The sequence below is a fragment of the Dipodomys merriami genome, unplaced genomic scaffold (assembly GCF_024711535.1).
Source record: "Dipodomys merriami isolate MVZ:Mamm:240054 unplaced genomic scaffold, mDipMer1.0.p SCAF_13, whole genome shotgun sequence".
Lineage (NCBI taxonomy): Eukaryota > Metazoa > Chordata > Mammalia > Rodentia > Heteromyidae > Dipodomys > Dipodomys merriami.
Window position 1 is genome coordinate 2,263,632 of NW_027202604.1, and position 6,826 is coordinate 2,270,457.

Consider the following 6,826-nt stretch of genomic DNA (forward strand, 5'->3'; position numbering starts at 1 on the left):
GACTTAAGAGAATCTAACCTAATCAATAATCCATTGATGGGTTCATAGCTAAATGGACTGTGGGGAGGTGGTAGCAATTGTAGGAGGGGATTCTACTTAGAGGAAGTAGGCCACTGGAAGCATCTCCTAGGTACCTAATCTTGTTCTCTCCCTCCCCTCCTCCCTCCGCTCCCCACTCCCTCTTTTTCTCCCTCCCCCCCCCCTTCTTTGGAACCACAAGGCCACTATGCTCCACCACACCCTCTCAGACAAATATTCTGCCTTGCCTCAGGCCCAAAGCACTGGATATAACCAAACACAAACTGAAACTTCTGAAACTGTTAGAATAAATATAAATATTTTAGGGTTGGGGATTTAGCTCAGTGGAAGAGCACTTGCCTGGCAAGTACAAAGCCTTGAGTTTGGTCCTCAGCTTTGAGAGAAAAAAAAAAAGTAAAAGCCCCCCCCCCCAAAAAAAAGAAACCAAGGCAACTAGGATAAGTATTTCTTCCTTTAAAATTATTTTTCCTTCTTGATTTTCTTAGATCTTTTTTCATACCAATAGGAATAACAAGGTTGAGGGAAGAGAAATCTTAGAGAATTATTGATCAAAGAATGCAAAATTTCAGTCACACGAGTAATAAGTCCTAGAGATCTATTGTACAATATGGTGATTATAGTTAATAACAAGGTATTTTGTCAAATGCCAGTGGCTAATCCTAGCTTTTGGAGTTTGAGATTAGAAGGATCAAAGTTTGAGGCCAGTCTGAACAAAAAAGTTCAGGAGACCCCCTTCTTAGTGAAGAATTGAACACAGTGGCACATGCCTATTATCTGAGGTACAGGAAAGTTGAACGTAGATGGATTGCGCCCAGACATGCACCCAGGCAGGAAGCAAGACTATTTCAAAATAACCAGCACATATCAGGCAGGGCTGAAGTATGGCTCCGCAGAAAGAGCACTTGCCTAGCAAGCACAAGGTCTTAAGTTCAAACTCCAATACTGTCAAATAATAATAATAATCAGACATGAAATTGCCAGGGGATGCTTTTCCCCTTCAGACAAAGCCTATTTGAACAGTCATGCAAACGTGTCCCCAGGTAGGCTTTCCAAATGGTCATGAGAGGAGCTCATTGCTTCTTATCTGGAAGATACACATTTCATCTGTACTAGAATCCAGATTGAGCCAAATCTGAGCTTTAGCCCGCTGCTTTCTAATGAGCTCTTATGCCTCTGCTAGCCACTGTATGCTTATTTTTCAAAAAGAAGGAAAATGTCATGGATCTGGATGTCTCTTCCAGATAGTGGAACTTAGCAAAACAGTTTAACAACCTGCTAGTACATACCCAGGAGTATGGCTATGTAATGGGTTGTTTGAGACAAAGAAGAATTATTCAGAATAACTCATTCACTTCCAAAGTCTCAAAGCACAGATTTAGACACACAATACTGACCATTGCAAAAAAGATCATATGAAAATAAAACAAAATAAAAATTCTAGCCTTTTCCCCCATTTAAGAAAGTTCATTTCTTCTGTGTGGAGAAAGAAACTCAAGTTTCTTTGAACTGTCTAGTCTATATTCTTCTGAACCTGGTGTATGGCCCCCAGACAATACAGAGTGGTCAGTCTGGAGCTGCTGCCCAGAGCAAGCCATGGAGTCCACCTGCCTTCCATAAGAAAATGCCAGTCAAAGAACACAATCAGTGGAATCCACCTAATGAAAGGAGAGATTAAAGGGAAACTGCTTTTCTTCAGAGAGAGAACCATGTCTCTTCTCAGACTCTTACTTGCCTGGAGGACTTCGAACCCCAACCCCTATATTAGCCTCCTGAGTAGCTAGGATTACAGGTGTGAGACGCTGGTATTTGGCTAAGATTTTTTTTTTTTTGGTTGATCATGGGGCTTGAACTCTGGGCCTGGCTGCTGTCCCTCCGCTCTTCAGCTCAAGGCTAGCACTCTGCCACTTGGGCCACAATGCCACTTCTGGCTTTTTCTGCTTTTATGTGGTGCTGAGGAATGGAATCCAGGGCTTCATGTATGCGAGGCAAGCGCTCTACCATTGAGCCACCTTCCCAGCTCTGGCTAAGATTTTTTTTGTAAATAAAAGATAATGGATAAGTCTTTGGTGCTCAGAGTCCAGTTACCAGATTTCAAACTCTTGTGTGGCACTAAATGGACAGGTAAGATCATCGTGTATGTGTGTGTGTGTGTGTGTGTGTGTGTGTGCGCGCGCGCACGCACACATGTGCACGCGTGCCTGCATGTGCGTGCATGTTCATGCATGCCTGGATGCTAACGCTTAGCTTTTTCCACTCAAGACTGGCAGATCCACTTCTGGATTTTTGCTGGTTAATTGAAGATAAGAGATTTATGAACTTTTCTGTTTGGCTGGATTTGAACCTTGATCCTCAGATCTCAGCAAGGATTACAGATGTGTGTCACTGGTGCCATCTCCGTTATTCATTTTTTTGAGTCTGTTCTGTATGCCAGTCAGTGGGAGGACAGCTTTGAACAAGACAGAAGAGGTCCCTGCTCCCATTGAGCTTATGTTCCAGTGAGAGCAAACAGGAAACAGACAAACATGATATAAATTAAATGGGATTATTTTAGATCAAGAAGAAAGAAGAAAACCATTGCCAGTGAGGGGGCAGGGAGTCCTGGGGACAGAGCAGGGACTGTTTACATTTATCTTGAATCCATGAATCCATGGAAGAGTGAGGGTGCTCTGATGGGAAGGCACAGCACTTTGGACACATGGAAGAGCAAATGTAAAGCATACGCAGGCTTACAGTTAGGCACACTTGTTTGGACTTGATCTGATAAGCTCTTGGGAATCTCTGCAGGACTTTAAGCAAGAAAGCCCTTGATCACTGCTTCAGGGATCAAACACAGGAGAGAAGCCACAGTCCTAACTCTTCTGAGAGCAGGAAATTCCAAATATGCTGCCCAATGCAAGGTGAGAATTTGAATAAACTGTTGAATCTGGATGCTGTCATTCTAATTGAGGCAGGGGAATGCAAAGTCAAGGCTTAGAAGTTAGCTTATTAAGCCTGGCTCTGGTGGCTCATGGTTGTAATCCTAGCTACTCAGGAGGCTGAGATCTGAGAATTGAGGTTTGAAGCCAGCCCAGACATAATATTTTTAATCCATGATACTCTTATCCCCTATTAATCAACAAAAAGCCAAAAATGGAGGTGTGGCTCAAATGGTAGAATACCATCCCTTAGTGAAAAAGCTAAGCAGAACCCAAGGCCCTGTGCTCAAGCATGGCAAGTATGGGGGCAAAAAAAGGGTTCTGGTACCAGAAACCATTGTTGGTCCACCAGGTCGATTCTGAGTTTGTATGTTGGGTGCTTAGTGGATTCAGAAGAAGCCATCATTCCAAGTCCTGCCATTAAAGCAGTTTGGAGGTAAGGAAATTGTGACCTCGAGTCTTTGCTTTTCTGCCCCTTGAAGGCATAAGGATGAACTAGACAAGGAAATATTGCCTATAAAGAAATAAAGAAATATTCACAGAGTTGGCATCTGGTACTTAGTTAGAGCTGGGTAGCTGTTACTTGCAATTATTATTCAAAATTCTCAGCACTATTATCTCAGCATTTATTTTTCTCATCCTTACTGAATTGTACCATAGCTAGGGCAGACCATCCAATAATTGCCTGTCACATTCTTTCCTCTTCCAGTACTCTACCTTGTCCTTCTCAGACTGCCCTTGTCTCGGGATTTCACCTAGGAGCTCAGTGACAAACATTTCTAGGGTTCACAGCTGCCATCTGTGAGCCACCAAGGTCAGAGAAAGGACCATTATTAGAATCACTTTAATCAATTTGTTTCTTATCACCTTACTGGTGAGAAAACTGAGCATGAAATAGACAAGTGACTACTGTAGAGCCAGTATAAACCAAATAGAAGCTTCAAATTCATTTCTGTCAGCTCCTGATGCCCATTAAGAAAAAAACAAACAAATCCAAAATTAAAACCAAACAACAGATGCCTGAACAAAGGAAGCTTCCATTCAGGGTCTGCAAAAAGTATTGGAACAAGCCGGACGTGGGTGGCTCATGCCTGTAATCCTAGCTACTCAGGAGGCTGAGATCTGAGGATCATGGTTTGATGTCAGCCCCAGGAAGAAAAGTCCCTGTGAGACTGGAAGTGTTGCTGTGGCTCAAGTGGTAGAGTACTAACCTTGAGCACCAAGAGGCTCAGGGATAGCGCCCAGGCCCTGAGTTCAAGCCCCACAACTGACAAATAAATAAATAAAAATCTAAATAAATAAATAAATGTACCAGACCCTAAAAATCAAGGAAATCCCTAAGTTAGATCAGGCCCAGTGCAAGAAGAGTTTGAGATTTTCAAGGAAGCTCCTTAGTTCTGTCCAGAGTCCAAAAATGTCCTCTAACCTGGAGAGTCTTTGTCACCCACCAGGCCAGTGGCTGGTGGCAGGACAGTGTGATGGGGTTACTTTGACTGTGGCCATGTGGCACCAGGAAAACCCCAACCCCCTTCCGGCCTCTTTGTCCTATTTAGGGCTCCATTTGCCCCTGTCCTCTCACATAGCTCTGCTGGTCTTGACTCTGAAGCAAAGGAGTAAACATCTTGGGGCTCTTTATTAGTTTATTTCAGAAGATGGAGCCTGTTTGTCCCTGGGGTCCGTCCTTTTTTTATGGCCTCCAGCCCTTCTTGACAAATTCTAGTGACTGGAGAGAACCCCCTGCTTTCTACAGCAGATCATTAAAACACCACCATAAACCCAGGGCCATAAAACATTATTTGCCTGAGCATAAAAGGAGGGTAGATTTTCCCAGAATGACAACAGGCCCTGCTTTCTCCTGCTGGGAAAGGCGGCACAGGGGTGCAATGGTTTCTAAATTCCTTATCTCACAACTGCTTTGTGAAACAACCCTGTTGGGAGGGCAGCCAAAATTATTGATTTATTTGTTCCACAGATTCCAAAGCATTTTTAATGAGAGAATATAGCCATGCCTTGCCAGTGTGTCTTGGGATAACTCAGTCAGAGAGCACACTCTCTGGCACTGACACAGTGTGCCAGAGGAAATGTGCAGTTCCACAAACCAGAGGGCTGTCTGTGTGTCACAAGCCTTCCCAGAGGGAGAGACATCCATTTCTCCCTTTCCAATGGTCTGCTCATTTTCTAGCCCAAACCAATCGACATGAACAACCGGACTGGTTCTTACAGCTAAGTCTGGCTTTCCAAGGAAGCCCCTACTCATAGTCCCCCATTGAAGGGGATTTCAAAGTTGGTTCCCCATGACATCATCTGGCATACTTCTTTCATTTATTCATCTTTCATTCATTTGGGTCTTATCAACTACCTCTTAAGTGCCAGTTACTGATCTAAGACCTGGGGTCACAGCCATGGAAAATATAAATGAGGTCCTGCTGACACAAGCTTATTGCTTGTGAGGCAGCAAATATCATTAATATCAGATTCAGCTCATCCTATTATCTGAAGTCATGGGGACCAAATAGGCCTAGACATTTTGATTTTTTTGGGGGGGTGGCGAGTGGGGTAAGAACAGGTCCATATCTTATGTGTTGCAAACCGGACCACATTTTCATCTGAACAAAGATCCAATAATCAAATATGTTCCTTGTATTTCTTTCCAAGAAAAGGGTAAGCATTCACTTCATGTGGTAACAAATGAAGACTATGGTCTTGTCATGTGAGTTACAGTTTTGAAGAAGCAGTTTGGAGACCTGTTTTCAGACCTACTTGTTCTAGAAGAGCAGGAATCCAGGCCCAAGTGGATGGCTGGCCCATGTTCAGTGGGGACTTTCTCTCCACTCACTGATTTTCAAAGTAATCTCTCTTTATACTCAGGACTCCTACCAGGTAGAGCATCTCTTTCTGTGTGTTGCCAGTGCATGTGTTTAAGAGGCTTACTGAGGTGCTGAGAGGCCTTAGGACCCAGCCAGGCCCCTTCCCAGCTAGAAAGTGGCAGGGCAGGGACTAAAACTCCAGGCTCCTGAGCTGGCACTCTGGGCCACACTACCCAATGCTATCTTTCTCCAGGGGAGAGTACAAAACAAGGAACAGGACTATTGGGGCTGTGTGCAACATGCCAAGGCAATTGGACAAAAGCAGCCCATGTCCCATACAACTCAGAAAACAGCCATTAACATTCATCATTGGGTGTTTCTGGGATGATTGTATAGGTGGAACAAATTCTCAGGCTAAGACCTTTGATCCTTATAGAATCAGCTCATCTATACAAGGTGCCTCTTCGATTCTAAGGAACTAGGGTGTCATGAAGCTTCCTTTCCTTCCAGAGTTCCATTCATAGCCACTCACTTCCTGCCACATAGTGTTTCTGGGTCCTGGAGTTCTGCTGCCCCAGGAGAGAGCTGAGAGGACCTCTGGGAGACAGGAATTTCAGGCTGCAACCACTGGACAGAAGGGCTAAGGAGAATGGGAAGGACAGGGGGACATTACCTGCCCCAGGCCCATTTGCCAAGCACAGAGACTTCTCTCTCTCTCTTTTTTTAAAAATAACCTTTTCTCCAGCAGGCAGATCTTAATCCACATGAAAAATGATAGAACACCAACTAGTGTCTAAATGTTCAAAACCTAGGGAGAGTTAAAGGACACTTGGGGAGCTGTCTCAAGGGGTAATTTTGAGAACCTCAGGCTTTCTCTCCTTAAGGCTGCCTGTGCCCTTGTAACAAAACAGTCAGACGGGGATAAGCAGGAGCATTTATCTCTGCGAGTTTATGGAAAGCTCACAAAGCCAAAGCAAGCTGAGGACAGAGAAGTGCTCACATTTGTTCCCAACAACTAAGGTCTAGGCAGGGGCAACAGGGAGTAGGGTGATGTAACTGGAATCT